General features: G+C 40.9%; 1 long non-coding RNA gene and 4 other non-coding genes across 5 annotated transcripts; 3 read left to right on the forward strand and 2 right to left on the reverse strand.

The window, feature by feature from the left end:
* Positions 1 to 4,423: 4,423 nt before the first annotated feature.
* Trnam-cau (transfer RNA methionine (anticodon CAU)) lies at positions 4,424 to 4,496 on the reverse strand. The gene has a single exon. It is a non-coding gene; the product is annotated as a tRNA-Met (tRNA).
* A 684-nt stretch (positions 4,497 to 5,180) lies between these two features.
* On the forward strand, positions 5,181 to 5,262 carry Trnal-aag (transfer RNA leucine (anticodon AAG)). Its single transcript has one exon. It is a non-coding gene; the product is annotated as a tRNA-Leu (tRNA).
* Positions 5,263 to 8,214: 2,952 nt separating this feature from the next.
* Trnaq-cug (transfer RNA glutamine (anticodon CUG)) lies at positions 8,215 to 8,286 on the forward strand. The gene has a single exon. It is a non-coding gene; the product is annotated as a tRNA-Gln (tRNA).
* A 454-nt stretch (positions 8,287 to 8,740) lies between these two features.
* On the reverse strand, positions 8,741 to 8,846 carry Trnal-caa (transfer RNA leucine (anticodon CAA)). Its single transcript has 2 exons — positions 8,809 to 8,846; positions 8,741 to 8,786 (listed from the first exon to the last, which is right to left on the reverse strand). It is a non-coding gene; the product is annotated as a tRNA-Leu (tRNA).
* Positions 8,847 to 8,922: 76 nt separating this feature from the next.
* Positions 8,923 to 15,276, forward strand: LOC141425675 (uncharacterized). The gene is made up of 3 exons (XR_012450716.1): positions 8,923 to 9,268; positions 11,536 to 11,637; positions 14,815 to 15,276. It is a non-coding gene; the product is annotated as an uncharacterized lncRNA (long non-coding RNA).
* The last annotated feature ends 991 nt before the right edge of the window (positions 15,277 to 16,267 follow it).

Genomic DNA, 16,267 nt, shown 5'->3' on the forward strand with positions numbered 1-16,267 from the left:
ATCAACATCTCAAATTTGGATTATTTGGAAATTCCCATAGGAGTCTCACTTTCTGCCGGTCCTCCTGCAGGATCTACCTCTCTGACTGATGAGAAAAGAGAAACTTTTTTTAGCCTTTGCCATGTATGTAGGGATAGCAGAGGCTCTTTCATTATAGGGGAAAACAAATACTACATGTCATGTACCCAACATAAAACAGTGTATATATTGGATTAATAAGAGTTATGTACAGAAAATAATGAAATTTGGGCAGCTTCTCCAAAATGTCTGGACTTTGGGAATCTATATTTCAAGATAGCTCTCTCAACAGTTTGTCCTGGTGCAAACTTAAGGAGGTATATAGCAACTAATTTAAGAGTATCTTCTCAATCCTCCAGCTTTGGCTCCAGTAACCTGCATCTGCCACAGTTGGAAAGAAGAAAGGAAGGATTTGGGAGAAGCCTAAGAGCTATTCAGGCAACTTCTCAGAAAATGACATCACCATTCAGAATCTGTTCCTTTCCTTTGTAGAATCAGAAACTATGTTTAATTCACCTGGAATTTTTTAGCTTTCCAGGATTAACTCACAAGAACTACATGTTAGGGATACTCCAGAATGTGATTACATACTCACACTGGTGACCGGTCTACCTATTCTCTCCTATGTAAAATAAGCTCTACACTAGAAGGCAAATAAGTGACTATGACAGCAAGCAGCTTACCACTGAAAAATCAAGCCAAGCCAAGTTTGTGGCCCCTGCTGGTTTTATCCTTGTTACTTTACTGAACTTGAATGTCCAGAAAACTTTTCTCACTCATGTGGCCACTCACTTGTCATTCACCTCTTGAGCAGGTGACTTCTATTTTACTTCTAGAGACTTCTACAGATGGCTTAAGTCAACCTTTACAAGGAGGGGTAGTAACTTCACTCTGGGTTTTTTTTGTTTGATTAAATAGTAACTTTATTAAATAGTAACTTCACTCTGTTTATTAAATAGTAACTTCACTCTGTTTTGTTTGTTTTATTAAATAGTTAAATGAAGTTAACAGGCAAAGAAACATGGTTCTGACACAATGCCAGCTACCCTGTGGTATTTAAAGGTTAGATTTTTTTTCACAAAACCTCAGGCCATCTCATACATACAAAGGTCCCATGTCTTAGGCTCACTTTATTTTTTTTATTTATGTTTTCCTTTTCTTTTCCTCCTATGTAATCTGTCCGGTAGAAAAATGACAACGTTTCTGTTTTTTCAAAGATTGCACCAGAATTCAGACTATGTACTTAAAAGTACACATAGCGCCTTGAACCCTGGGCCCTCAGATTAAAAGTCTGATGCTCTACCGACTGAGCTATCCGGGCTCTGAGGGGAGCTTGTGTTCCTGTATGTTCTAATGTTAATAAAGGTGCAGGAAATGGTCTGGTGTCCTTTTGTCTTATGCATGTTCTTTTCCTCCTAAGTCTGTGTTTGCTCCCTTTATATATGACTATTTCTGCCCACAGCTCATGGAAAAAACTTCTTTCTGTCATGTAACCCAAACAATTACTTCTACAGGAAGTACATAAGGAGAGTAGTAATCATCTGGTCTGTCTTATTCTTCATTTTCATAGGTTATGCTCCAAGCCCCAGAGACCATGCCAATGCTTGGCATAAAAGAGTGCACAAGTAAGTTTTGAGCACTTTTTATTGCAAGGCATTCTATTTTGCCCTCAGTTCAAAGCCATGGAAAGATACCACCTGTGCCCCTGAGGCATTTGCACTTCAGAAAGGAGGCAGCCACTAAACGAGGAATTATGTGCCATCATTGATTAAATGCCCTCCAGAAAAATTCAGGTTACAAGATATTGAAAGAAACAAACAAGCATAATCTCTTGACCCAAGTGTCCAAATTAAATGACACAAGCAAGCAAACTTTTAGAACAATTCAATGAAATTTAGGCATAATTTGTTATTGTAAAACAATAAAATGTTTTAAAAGTAATAGAATACTATTATAAGTTAGTATTTAATCATTTTTGTTGTGCCTTAGATAAATTCCTTACTGCGTCATTCCCTTTCTTCCCTTAAGTCCTACATAGAAATTTCTTCCTCAAAGGCTGGGTTTAACACAATAATTGTCATTAGGTACATCACTGACAAGTGTTTATTTACAGCACTATTCAAAACCAGATTTGAGGGCCGGACGTGTGGCTCAGAAGTCAAAAATTAAAGTGAGACAAAAATGCATAGCATAACCCCACCCCATCTCCCAGAGACTATTACAAGGGGAGACGACCTCTTGCAGGGGGTTAGAAATGACTTCTCCCAGGAAGTGATGTTTAAACTGAGAACTGAAGACATAGAAATAATTAGTTGGGCAAAAATTTGGCTCTGGTGTCCCAGAAAGTTCCAAGAAAAGAGCACTTTTAGAAGACTGAAAGAAGAGCTGAGGAGCTCAAGTGCAGGGAACTCAGGAGAGTGTTGCTAGAGGTGTGAAGTGAGGTGGACAGGAAGGCAGACAAACCAATGGCTGGTAGGCTCCAAAGTTGTGACTGGCAGTGCACAGTGCACACTTCACCATAGCAGCAGCATGAAGCCACTAGGAATTTCAAACAGGAAGCAACAACATGATTTTAAAAGATTTCATTGCTGTCATCTAAAGAACGGGTCAGGGCAAGATAAGAGATGATTCAAAAATAAAAAGTAGGTCACTGCAAGCCATGCAGACTTGACATAGTGACTATGAGAAAGGGGAGGAATGGTGCAGAGGAATGGACCATGGAGAAGGCAGCAGAAGACTTGGGGCTGGACCACATCTAAGGACTGAGAGAACAGGAGGTATCAAGGTGATTCATTTTTCCCAGTAGCTCATTTCCAAAATAAGCTCTTTACTGGAAAAGGCAAGAAAAAAGCAGACTGGAATAGGGCTCTTTAGATCTTTCTGAGAGTCCTCTGGAAAGTATGAGGCATTTGCTGTGATCTTAATAATCCTTCTGCAAACCAGAAGAAATTCTTGCTTGTTCTGACCAGCAAGCAAACCCTGAGTGATCAAACACAAACAAGGAGAATCTTGGGAGAAAGTGACCTCCTCAGTGACAGGGAATCTGGTATAACTGGATACAAGTTAAACATGTTCTAGACCTGGGCTTCCAAAATGTTGTCCAACTGACTGTCACAATCTCTTGGAGCTATTGCTAAAAAGTCCAGATTCACAACTTCCATCTCAGGCCCAGAATAATTCAGTACAATTCCAGGAGATTTGTGCCATTGTTACTCTTGTGCTTGTTTGTTTTTTGAGACAGGGTCTCAGGCTCACCTGAGACTCATGATTCTCCTGTCTCAGTCCCCTCAGTGCTGAGATTATAGGTATGTACCACCATGCCCAAAAGATCTGTATTTTAAATAAAACTCTCAGGTGACTCTTGCTTGCTGCCCAGTCGAATTTAGAAATCCCAATATATAAGTTATCTATTGGTATATAATAAATAAAAACAAACCTGGTGGTTTAAAACAACACACATTTATCATCTCACCATTTCTAAATGCAAGGAATCTGAGTATGGTTGAGCTGTTATCTTCTGCTTCAAGGTCTCTTCCAAGGTTATCTGCCAGGCAGGGCTGTGGTATTATCTGAAAGCTCAAATGGGAAAGGATTCACTTTCAAGTTCATGAGGCTGTTAGTAAAATTTAGTTCTTCAAGAGTTGTTGACCTGAGAGCCTCAGTCCTAGCTAGATATTGACAGGAAGCCACCCTAAATTGCTTGCTACATGGATTTCTACAATGAAATCCATGCAATCTGAAGCTTGCTTCATCAAAAAGTACAAGCCACGAAGTCCAAAGAGAATCTGCCCACAAATCAGAAATCACAATCTTACAAAACCAAAAATAAATTTATGTCTGGCCAGCTCCTACACATTCTTCTCAACATCCTAATTTAATTCCTTGGTGGTCTAGTGCAATGAGACTGAGGGGAATTGTGTGTGGGGGCGTTGTTTTTATTGTCTCCTTTGTTTTTCATATGGAATGTCCAGGATGGTGGAGTTGTGATCTGGTAGCAGTTGCTGCAATCCCAGAAAAATATAGTGAAAGAGAACCAAATCCCTCCTCTCTCTCTTTACACTGTAGACCTGATAAGTTTATTCTTGACACTGGTGTTTCTTTAACAGAGACAATTACCAAGAATATCTGGAAGGCATTTGAAAACTGTCCTAGCTCTGATATGAAAACAACAGGAACAGTTTTGGAGTATTTAATTCTTAGTGAAAAAGCACTAATTTATAACTGAAGATTACATGCTCAGTTAATCAGAAAATTATCCATTCAGTCTTATCAAAGTATTTTCTTGTTTTTCAAGAAAAAACACATCGTACTTTTTTTAAGGAAAGAGTAGAGAGAAAAAACAAAGACTTGTTAACTGTTTATCGTTTTGCTTTTCTTACGGGTTGAAGAATAAGGAAAAATTAACTGCCCCCTCTGAGGTTCGAACTCAGGACCTTCAGATTATGAGACTGACGCGCTGCCTACTGCGCTAAGGAGGCAACCGTCTATTTTTCTCCAACAAATCTCCTACCAACATCACTACAAGGACGAATCAGTTTAAATTCCTAAATTGTTGTTTTTCAAAATAACGTGCAACTGTGATTTAATTAACAAAGTCACGCAGGACAAAGCAGAGCCGACACCCAAGTCCAATCCCGTTTCCCACGGGGCCGTGGGACAACTAAGTCTGGACTTTGCAGACGTCCTGAAACAGGACCTGTGTTATTGTCTCACTGCTTGGTTTAGGGACAGCAGCCTTTCCCGCTAAAATCAGAGCTTTCGTAGATGGGCGGCTTCTGAAAGGCAGACAAGACGTCAACAGCAAGAACTGCGCTCCTTTACCTTCCCCGTGAGCTTCCGTGGCGGCGCGCGGTCTCCTGAATGAAAGAAGGCGGCCAGGGAGGTGTCAGGACTCTCCCCGTTTCTCTTCAGCAGCAACCAACAACTCATCCTGGATTTCGAAGAGAACAACTAGGAGCCTCCTGGTGGCCCACCTGCAGCTTCGGTGCAGAGTTTACGTAGGAGCGGTGAAGAAGCCAGGTGTCGGCGTGTACCGGGAGCCAGAGGATGTGGTACCCGGGAGACCTGCCCGGGTGCGCACTGAGGAGAAAGCGCAGCAGGGAACGGATCCCAAAGCGCTGTGAGACTTCGCTGAAGTATGGCTCGGGAAGGGACTTGCAGGTGGTAGCGTGGCCGAGCGGTCTAAGGCGCTGGATTAAGGCTCCAGTCTCTTCGGGGGCGTGGGTTCGAATCCCACCGCTGCCAGTAGGTTTTGTTCCTCATCCTAACCCCTTTTGGTGGCCAATTGGACAGTTCTCACGGACCCCCAAATCAAGCAGGTTTCTCTCCTCTTACCCTTCCTAGGCCAGAGGTAATATACGTACAGTTTTCAAAATAGCGTCAACGCATGAGAAACCTTTAACTCATTATTTCAATAAGTAATTTAATAATTAGTAGGTAGCCTATAATTTAAATAAGTAGTTAATAAGCATATAATGTGTGTGATACTTATTCCCTTAACCATCACTGTATTTTTATCACTCAGAAGTAGGCAACATATAACAGGCCTTTCATTATTTCATTTTTTTAAAGGAAATATTATTCAGCACCTACTTACTTAAGGCCTGCAGATACCACCGGGCTTTCTTATTAAATGACTCAATAAATGATGGACTAATGTATGGCTATCAGCCTCCCTGAATCTGCTTGCAACTGGAGACAGGTCCTTTCCTTGACACTGAAGGAATGAATTCTGCCCTACCCTGGCAAAAAAACCACGTCTCATCACCGCAGCCTTCTCATTTCACATTAAAGTCTAATCATGCTGATCTGCACTGTGGCGAGTCTACAAAGATGCTAGGTCTAGTCTGGGAACTGCCCCTTACATCCCACCCTCTAGGGGGCAATCTGGCGTCTCTGTATCTTGCTGGAGGTATTCTGATACCAGCAGTTCCCTTTGCCTGCATAGCTTCTTCTAATTCTCTAGGTCCCGGATTAGAAATTGCTTTCTCCAGGAAGTCTCCCTGGAATCTCTCGCTACAAACTCCAGATTAAATTGTAATCTTAAACGTTGAGGATAAAGAAGGGAAAAAGAGAGAGGGTATGTCCAGACAACCCTTAGGACATCCCAATGGCCCAAATATGGCACAAATTTTTCTTTAAAAATAAATGAGATTGAACTATGAATGACGTCTGAGACATTGTTACCAGAACGAAAAATGTAGCAGAAATAGTACAGAGTGTAATGCACAGAAGAACACACTTCAAATTGTTCCCAGTAATAGTAGCAGGAGAAAGGAAACTGCATTATAAATTTTACTATAAGCACTTCTGTTTGAATTATTAACATGAGTGGTTATTTATTTCATAAATCAAGCAAGAAAATCCATAAGGGAAAATTTTTTTAAGGTCTCAATTTGACAAGTGCAGTAAAAGAGAAAGGCAGCATATTGTGGCGTATACAGCAGGCCTCTCCTCAGTCATCTCTCTTTCTCCTTGGCCTCTCCTCATGCCACCTGCCTGCAATGGTGTTTTCCTGTTGGTATGTATTGGGTATGCACTGGTATCACTCTCCATCAGTTATTTTAGGACCTACCACACCTTTTGAAAAGTGCTGTGCAATTGTCTGCTTTTCCCCATACACTGTTAAGTTTTATCAAGTACATTTTTCTCTTGCTTCCTCACGTCATGAAAACTAGTATTTATGGAATGAATACATGAATGAATGGCTTTCTAATCTGTGAAATAAACAAGTATATAGAAATGAGGAGTCAGCAAAACATGAGATCTTCTGTCTCAGGCAGGGCCATGTTGTCTAAGGTCCCCTTTCCACAGGACACACCAGCTACATTGAGTTCTGGACCACTGATTATGCCACACTTAATTGCTTTTTCTGGACTCATCCCTGCTACCAGGCAACTGTAAACCATCCTTGCTCAGATTACCAGGAAACAATTGTTTCTGGATTATGGAACTCAGATATCACTTACCTGAAACAGTCTCCTTAGTGGTTTTCATGTGTTTGCATTCACCTTGCAATATTTGTGAACCAACCATGAGCAAGTTCAAGGAAATTGAGCTACAACGCCAGCGTTTCTTTCTTTCTTTTTTCTTTCTCTCTCTCTCTTCCTTTTATCCATCCTTCTTCCTTTCTTTTTAAGAAATAAGATGATGCTTCATAAAATAAAAGTGATGCCACCTGTACTAGGGAAGAAAGACTCAATCTTTTACTCAGCTGGAACTGAAATAGCATAGATGTTAGGAAACTCCAGAAGATAGAATGGAGATTTTATGTCTACCCCCAAAAAGAAGGGGTAGTTGGACATACTCAAGGACACCTAATTGTGGGGTATTCTGAACACTGAAATGTTCACCAGGAGCTGGCACCTAGAAAGCCAAGAAGGAGAAGGAGGAGGAAGAGGAATTATCCCCGCTTTGGACTAGTCCAATTTATCCTGTCTAGTGAAGGCAAAAAGTAAACTCTCCAAAAAGCCTAAAGCTGGGCTAGCCTACTGAGTTTTAATTCACCTGTTCCTTCATCAAGTGTTCATCCATTCACTTGTTCATCCATTCCCTCGCTAACGCCTTCCTCTATGTGGTCATGTAACAAGCTCTGACTGAACTTCCACTAGCACCAGACCTTGGACTATGCAAGAGGAATGAGACTGCCCTTGGAGAGAGAGGACAGGTTTTTAAAAGTTCAAGCTGATGACATCAGCTGAGGTAAAGTACCAAGATACTCGGAGATTGCTCAAGAGACGTCTGCAGATATCGTATAATGAGTAAGTGAAGTGGGAGAAAGGAGATATTATATATTTCTTTGCTCCGTTTTAGACGGTAGGACCTGTTTCCTGGGTCGGAAAATGAAGGCACATCACAATCTCCAGGGGTAATAGTATTCCCGGATCCGATCCTCCTTTGCCCCAGAGATAGAGGGAAAAAACCTGGAAAGAAGGCGCAATGGAAATAATGTTTCCAGCCACCTCTGTGTTTGCGTTTGGCATTTCTGTTTCCCGCATAAATTCAGAGATTTTCGGATGGAGGGTGATGTGGATTGCTCCTGAAAAGATTCTTTAGCATCAATTAGGAGGAAGGAATAGAGCTTCCTTTAAAATGGTATTTAATTTTCAAGCGTATTCTATACATCTCACTTTTAGAAAACAGAGCACAAGGGAAGAAATCTCAGATGGACAGTGTGTCCAGACCTTATTAGAAAGAGGTTCCATGGTGTAATGGTTAGCACTCTGGACTCTGAATCCAGCGATCCGAGTTCAAATCTCGGTGGAACCTTTCGTATTGCTCCCTTTTGTCTGGTTTCCCGTGATTTCACACAGTGAAACGCGCCCCTTTTAATTCCAGCTGTTTCCATTTTGATGGGTTTTGGACCTGAGAAAAGATACGTGATACGCGGTCGACTAATAGAACTCTGAGCCAGTCTGTGAACACTAGATGTATGACGTCTTTCTGTTTCCACCAGAAGAATTTTACCCCTGTTCCGTAGGTTAGAGCACAATTATTTAATAAAGTCGCCTTTAACAAACTAAGTCAGAGCACAGAGCAAACGTGCTTCATGATTAAATAGCGAACAAATCGGAAAAGGAATGGGAAAGACCTCACTGAAGGTCCGTTGTTTTAGTTAGGATCGATAATGAAAGGGTAGAGAGAGGAATGTAAACGAAATGGCTGAGAAAATCAGTGACGCTAAGGTGGGTTCTGGGAGGGGCGACAAAAGAAAAAAAGAATGTGTCAGAAGTGGGATTCGAACCCACGCCTCCATTCGGAGACCAGAATCCCCAATGCGAGGAAGCTAAGCTTGAGTCTGGCGCCTTAGACCACTCGGCCATCCTGACACCCCAGCTCCTACTTCTTAAATGAATAAGTTCTTCAATAGAAATGACTGCGCATCCTGTATAAAGTATTACTGTTCTTATAGTTTAGACTTCATTTAAGGAAATGAGAATCCCCATAAGGGACCTTCTTTATCAAGCCAAGAATTTTAATGCAACTCGCGAGATTCTTCTCCCAATCCAGGCTAGAATTCAGTGTTTCTCGCCTCTAGCTTCCTTCTACCCTTTCCTGCATTCTTCAGTGTCAAAAGTGTAAGGATCCCAACAATTAGGCCGCTGACTGGGGACTGGGCAAGAGAGAACCCCCTTCGCCCGTGACACGAAAGGACGCATGGCTCGGGCTCTGTTGCTTGAGATGCTGCTTGGCAAACCAACCCAATCGGCAGAGGGCTCACCATGGAAGGGAGCGACCCAAGGCAGACCAGGTGAGAAAGCCCGAGAGTTAGTGTGGAACAGAAAGGGGCAGGGTAAGTGGGTTTCAGGGGCTCTGAGCGTGAAGACTGGCTGTCATGTAAGAAATAGAAATTGCTCTGGTCAGAAGGTGAAAAGAGGAAACAACACGGGGTGAAAAAAGAAAGTGACATAAAAGAAGTGTCAGCAGAGTCAACATCCGACATGTTATGCTCCACCGCTCCTAGAACGACAAACCGGTTCATCTTCTTCAGGCTTCTTCTGACCTGAGGTATGTCATTGGAACCGGTGTTACAGGTAACAACACACTGACATTTGAGGGTCCTCCAAAGAAATGGCCGGTTCTCAAGGCAATTCCCCAAAGAGTAAAGTATCCTAGTCCACAAACACCCAGAATCAGATTTTTCACTCCTGATTTTAAGTACGAACAACATGGAAGGAAAACCAGATGTTTCAGGAAATATTTTTACACTAAAGAGAAGGATGAACACAAACAGGAGGAGCAAGAAGGCTCAAAGAGGAAACAGATACAATGCCGGAACTTGGATTTTTAAAAAATTATAATTAAATCCTCAGGGAGATAAGAGAACATACTGCACACATGAAACAAGAAGAGAGGGGACTTCTCTCTGTTAATATTAATTAATAAAATTAATAACATAATGGCAGAATTACTTTTGAAGTTATAAAGCAAAGTTGTAGCAATCTCCTGGAAAGGGTGGGTGTAGGACGGAAAATTTGAGATCATAAAAGAATGTACAGTAGAAGATATGATGCACAGATGGCACACGCAGATATTTTCAGATGTTCAGGGTTCTTGAGCTCCTCTGAGAATGAAAGCACTGATGGACTCCAGCAACAGAGGTTGGATAGATTTTATTTGTAGAGAAGAGACAAGAAAGACTGCACGGTGAGGCATGCAGGGGGACCCAGAAACTGGTGATCCTATAGGTCAGTGTGGGGATTGGGTTTTATAGCCTTTTTTGCCTGAGGGCGGAGTTGTCTTTCAAATGCAGGCGGTGTTTTCTGGGAAGGAAAAATGTCTCCTTGACCTCCTGAGGTCTGTCCTTCAGGTATACCATCAAACTACTGTGGCTTCTATGAAAACAAAAGAAAATTAAGGAAATGAGATGAAGACATTATACACAATGATTTTCAAGAACTTTTAAAGACCTCAAATCTTCAGATTAAAAAGGCCCACCAAAATGCCATACAGAAGGCAAAAACCCCATATCAAGGCATATCATCATGAAATATCAGAAGTGAAGACCCTAAAAATTTCTAAAAAGAAAAGAAATCCTTGGATACTAAGGATTGGAAATCAGAACGGCATCTTTTCTCCACAGCAACACTGAAAGCTAGAAGACAGTAGGGGAATGTCTTGCAAGTAATTTCCATAACGGACAAGAGTTTCTACAGTGAGATTGATGCACGGATGACACGTGCAGGAAGTTCACGTGCTCAGGGTTCTTGAGCCTGCTCTGAGAATGAAAGCACAGACAGACTCTAACAGCAGAGGTCAGAAAGATTTTATTTGTAGAGAATTTTAGTTAGAGAAAAGAGAAAAGAAAGACTGCATTTTGGAGAATGCAGGGGGACCCAGAAACCGGTGATCCCATGGGCCAGGATGGGGAGTGGGGTTTTATAACCTATTTTTGCATTACCTGATGGCGGGAGATGCCTTTCAGATGCAAACAGGCGTTTCCTAGGGAGAAGAAGTGTCTCCTTGACCATTTATCGCCTTTTGGGACCTCCTGTAGTCTGTCCTTCAGTCTTTCAAGATTTCTGAACCCAGCAAACTGAATTAGCAATCAAATGTGAATGGATACATTCAGGACTCAGAAAAAGTTGTATCTCCCATGCACTCAGTTCTCAGGAAACTTCTGAAGAATTGTTCCACCAAAAAAAGGGAATTAAACTATGAAAAAGGATGTGAAATAGAGTAATAGGGGACACAGGAGAGAAGCAAAGTGCCTAGTGAGCTGCCAGCCCAGAGAGCCATGAGTCTATGGCAGAATAGAAGAGTGGAGGGCTAAAAGAGTGAGGAAATGAAGTTGACATGTTGACTCATGTATTTGACCTTGAAATAACATCAGAAAGCTGGCTTTGAGCTCATGCTTAGCATGGTGAGGACCTGAGTTCAATCTCTAGCAGAGAAAAAGAGAGAAGAGGAGAGAGAGAGACAGAGAAGAGAGGAAGAGAGAGAGAGAGAGTGATCTCATATACCATCATCAGTTTCTCCCAATGATACATCTTTTAATTTTTTTTTTTTTTGAGACAGGGCCTTGTTGTGTTGCCCAAGCTGACCTTGAACTCCTGTACTCAAGGGATCCTCCAGCCCAAGTCTCCTGAGCACTGCCCACAATTCCCAATGGCATTTTATGTAAGTGTTATACAATATCACAACCAAGAAATTGATACCAATACAATAATATGCTGGCTTTATTCACTTTTTGTCATTTTTACATGTACTCATGTGTTTGTGTGCATATGTTTAGTTCTGTGCAGTTTTAATTACATGTAGATATCATGTGACCAACACCAAAATCATGATACAAAACCATTCCATCCCGAATTGGAGAACATCATTCTGAGTGAGGTTAGCCTGGCCCAAAACACCAAAAGTTGTATGTTCTCCCTCATATGTGGACATGAGATAAAGGGCAAACACAACAAGGGGATTGGACTATGAGCACATGATAAAAGCGAGAGCACACTAGGAAGGGGTGAGGATAGGTAAGACACCTAAAAAACTAGCTAGCATTTGTTGCCCTTAACGCAGAGAAACTAAAGCAGATACCTTAAAGCAACTGAGGCCAATAGGAAAAGGGGAACAGGTCCTAGAGAAAAGGTTAGATCAAAAAGAATTAACCTAGAAGGTAACACCCATGCACAGGAAATCAATGTGAGTCAATGCTCTGTATAGCTATCCTTATCTCAACCAGCAAAAACACTTGTTCCTTCCTATTATTGCTTATACTCTCTCTACAACAAAATTAGAAATAAGGGCAAAATAGTTTCTGCTGGGTATTGAGGGGGGGGAGAGGGAGGGGGCGGAGTGGGTGGTAAGGGAGGGGGTGGGGGCAGGGGGGAGAAATGAACCAAGCCTGGTATGCACATATGAATAATAAAAGAAAAAGAAAAAAAAAAACAAAAAACCATTCCATCCCAAGGATCCCTCATGCTGCCCTTTTAAAGTCACAGACACTTTTTTCCCTACCCCCCTCCTACACCCTGGCAACTCAACTACTAGCCTTTCTCTAGCGCTATAATTTTGACATTTCAAGAATGTTATGAATGGAATAATACAAATTGTAACTGTTTGAAATTGACTTTTTTCCACTCAGCATAATTCCTGTGGGATACATTCAAGGTGTTTCAGTAGTTTATGAACTTTTAGTATTCCTGATATAGATATATAGTGGTTACACAATGATTCAAGGATGTTTGGTTGTTTCCAAGCTTGGCTATTATGAATAATGCTTTGTGAAGATGTTTGTGTGAACATAAGTTTTCATTTTTCTGGGATAAAGGCCAATGACATGCAGATTTGAGACTCAAAACTACAGCAGCCCTTGACTACTTCATCAAAAAAAAAAAAAAAAATCCTTCCCAGATCACCTAGTAAGAAATGACAACCCTCCATCCTCCATGTCTTGATTTATTTCTCTTCACAGCATCTTTCATACTTTTTTTTTTTGTGCTGGGAATCAAACCCAAGGCTTTGCACATGTGCTCTCTACCACTGAGCTACTGAGCTGTTTCCAGACCTTATTTTCTATGTAATTCTTGATTTGTTTACCATCTATCTTTCCCTCCAGGAAGTAACTTCACCAGCCCAGAAACTTTGTTTTGTTCCTTAGTGTCCTGGAAGTTGGAAGCTGTCTAGCATAGTCAACATACTTGAAATCAACAAACATTTGTTGAAAGAAAAAAAGAATGAGAGCTGTCCATACTAGTATATGTAGACCTAACTCATTCTTTTTAGTATCTGCATAGTATTCAACCGTGAGTCTGCATAGTATTTTCATTAATTTGTCCCCTACTGAAGCACTTTTATGCAGGTTCTAGTATTTTACAAATCCAAACTGCGCTGTAGTGACAACCCTTATTCAATCAATCATCTTGTGCAGATGGGAGAGAAGTGGAGAAGATTCAAAACACATGGGAGTTAAAAAAAAAAAAAAAAACCCCTATTATTAGGACAAGCATTGATGGCTCACACTTGTAATCCTAGCTACTTCAGAGGCAGAGATCAGGAGGATCACAGTTCAAAGCCAGCCTGGGCAAATAGTGTATGAGACCCTATTTCAAAAAAACCCTATCACAAAAAGTTGGGCTGGTGGAGTGGCTCAAGGGGAAGGCCCTGAGTTCAAGCCCCAGTACCACAAAAAAACCAAAAAAAACCATTATTAAATTGCTTTCAATAGTGTTCTTTCCATTTATAACCCCACAGCATGGGGAAATCCCTATTTTCATTCTTTTCAATACAGAACATTTTCAAGTTTTTGTACCTTTGCTAATGATACAAAAGGAGTTTCATCTTTATTCACATCTTTGGGCATTTGTTCTTTTCCCCTGCACCATTTGTTCATATACTTTGTTCATTTTTCCTTTCTCTTTCTTTTGATTTGTGAAAGTATTTTGTCTTTCAAGGAAATTCATCCTTCATCATATTTTACTAAAAATATTTTTAAAATTTTGTTTTATTATTCTATTTCAATTTTTTTTGGCAGTAATGGAATTCAAACTTAGTTTCAAGGTATTTTTCCATGTAGAAGTCATTTTGATTTTTAATTTTATGTAATTAAATTGAAACATGTGACTTGTGGGTTTGGGGTCAAATTTAGAAAGAACTTACAGATGATTTGTTTTAATCAATCAGTTTGTTCTCCCAAAAGAGTTTTTGATTTTTTTCTCTAGTACTGGAGTTTTGAACTCAGGGCCTCTCTCTACCATTTGAACCACACCCCAGCCCTTTTTGCTTTAGTTATTTCTCAGATAGGGGTCTTAGATTTTTGCCTGTCAGGGCAGCCTCAAACTGCAATTCCCTTACCTTGGCCTCCCTCATGCTGGGATATAGCTGTTCAAAACCATGCCTGTCTTATTTTTGAGATAAGGTCTTACGAACTTTTTGGGGGGAGGGGGCAGAGCTGACCTCTAATCTCTGTCCTTCTATCTTCACCTCCCTAGTGGGATTACAGGCATGAGTCACCGTGCCAGGGGTTAGGTTCATATTTTTAATTTAAAATCTTTCTCATGCTGGCTAGGAAGGCATCCTTACCACTTGAGCCACTCCAACAGCCTAATTTACATCTTTCATTGATCTAGAATATATTTTGGCCTAACAAGTGAGATGACATCTTTTTTCCCCCAGTTAGCTACTCCTTCTGATATTTCCTTAACATATAGCACCAACCTATAATTTTTCCTCTATCTTATGCTAAATTCTTATTGACGTTTTGGTCTATTTCTCAATTTCCTGTTTTGTTCCATTGATCTGTCAGCTTATTTTTACTTCAAGTGTTCCAGCTGTGTGTTTTTCCTATTACTTTCCGAGAATGACTGGAAGATATCGCCTGGTAAAGGGCAGATCAGAGAAAACGACAGGAAGCAGAAATACCTTGGGCCTTGTGGGGTCCCACTCAGTTTGCTGTCTGGAGGAATGAGCCAAGAAGAGAGGATCAACAGTGTACAACACCTCTGAGATGTGAAAATGAAGAATGAAACTGGTTCTCTGGATTTGGCCAATACTAGTGGAAATCACTGTTCTCCCAGGGCTGAGTAAGGCAGCAGTTAGGAATTTATGTTAAAACAAAACATATCAATAATTTTTAAAAACTTTATCAGGCCTGTATATGAAAGAGTATGGACAATGTTCTGGGGGCAAAAAGGAAATTTTGAAGATTTCCCAGTAGGAAGTGATAGAAAGAAAGGAGCATTGTAGAGAGTTCTTAAGGATGATTATCTCCCTGGAGGTGGTATGGAAGAGGACTAAAGAAAGACTACAAAACAGCAAACTAATGGGAAAGGTTCCATTCATTTGGCAAAACTCATTGCAAAAACACTTGTAAACTGACACATTGTTGCAATAATTTAGGTCAGGGTGTAGTAACAAAAAAGAAAATGAACAGGCAAATTGAGCAATAATGCTTATTCCATTAAATCTAGAGGAAGAGCTGGGCCTGGTGGCTTAGGCCTGAAATCCTACTCAGGAGGCAGAGGTCAGGAAGATTGCAGTTTGAAGCCACCCTGGGCAAATAGTTCGTGAGACCCTATCTCGAAAAACCCATCATAAAAAAGAGTTTGGTGGAGTGGCTCAAGGTGTAGGCCCCAAGTTCAAATCCCAGTACTGCCCCCCCCAAAAAAAACTAGGAGAAGGATAATAATCATTTAAGAAGGAAGGTAACTAGTATAAATTACCTGTATAAACCTTCCCTTTTTCTTACTCCCACCCTTCCCCACTCAACTCAACTATTTTGTTCTACTGATACTCGTTCATGTCCTGGCAAAGTTGATGATTGAATACACCAGACCTGGAGTTAAGAATAAAGCAAACACAAAATGTATTGAAAGAACAGCAAAGCACCCCAACAGGTGGGACTTAGTGAAAGAGCTAACCCAAAGAAAAGCTGAAGTCTAGTGGATAATAGAGCTCTGTCTGACTTAGGCTCCCCCTTCATCTGTAACTGGAGGTCATCTAATTAACTTCTCACTGAACCTGACCATTTGGCTGCCCCTCCCCCCATCCTTATCCAGCTGGACATTTCAAGAGGGTCTTGTTAGTCTATCCTGTCCTTGAGGCCTGCCACTTACATTTTATGACTGCCTCTTGCTATCTTGAAGAGACTCCCCATGTATATGTTGTAACTCCCCTTTGCTATCTTCGTGGAAGTTTGCTGTGTTACTCTCCTTGAGGAGCCTGTTTCTTATCCCTTTGGCTTTGTTTTTAAAGGTGTTTCACTGTCTCCCTTATCTAGGAGAAACACCTGCTGTATTTTATTATCTGGGTG

This window comes from Castor canadensis, chromosome 8 (genome assembly GCF_047511655.1).
Source record: "Castor canadensis chromosome 8, mCasCan1.hap1v2, whole genome shotgun sequence".
NCBI lineage: Eukaryota > Metazoa > Chordata > Mammalia > Rodentia > Castoridae > Castor > Castor canadensis.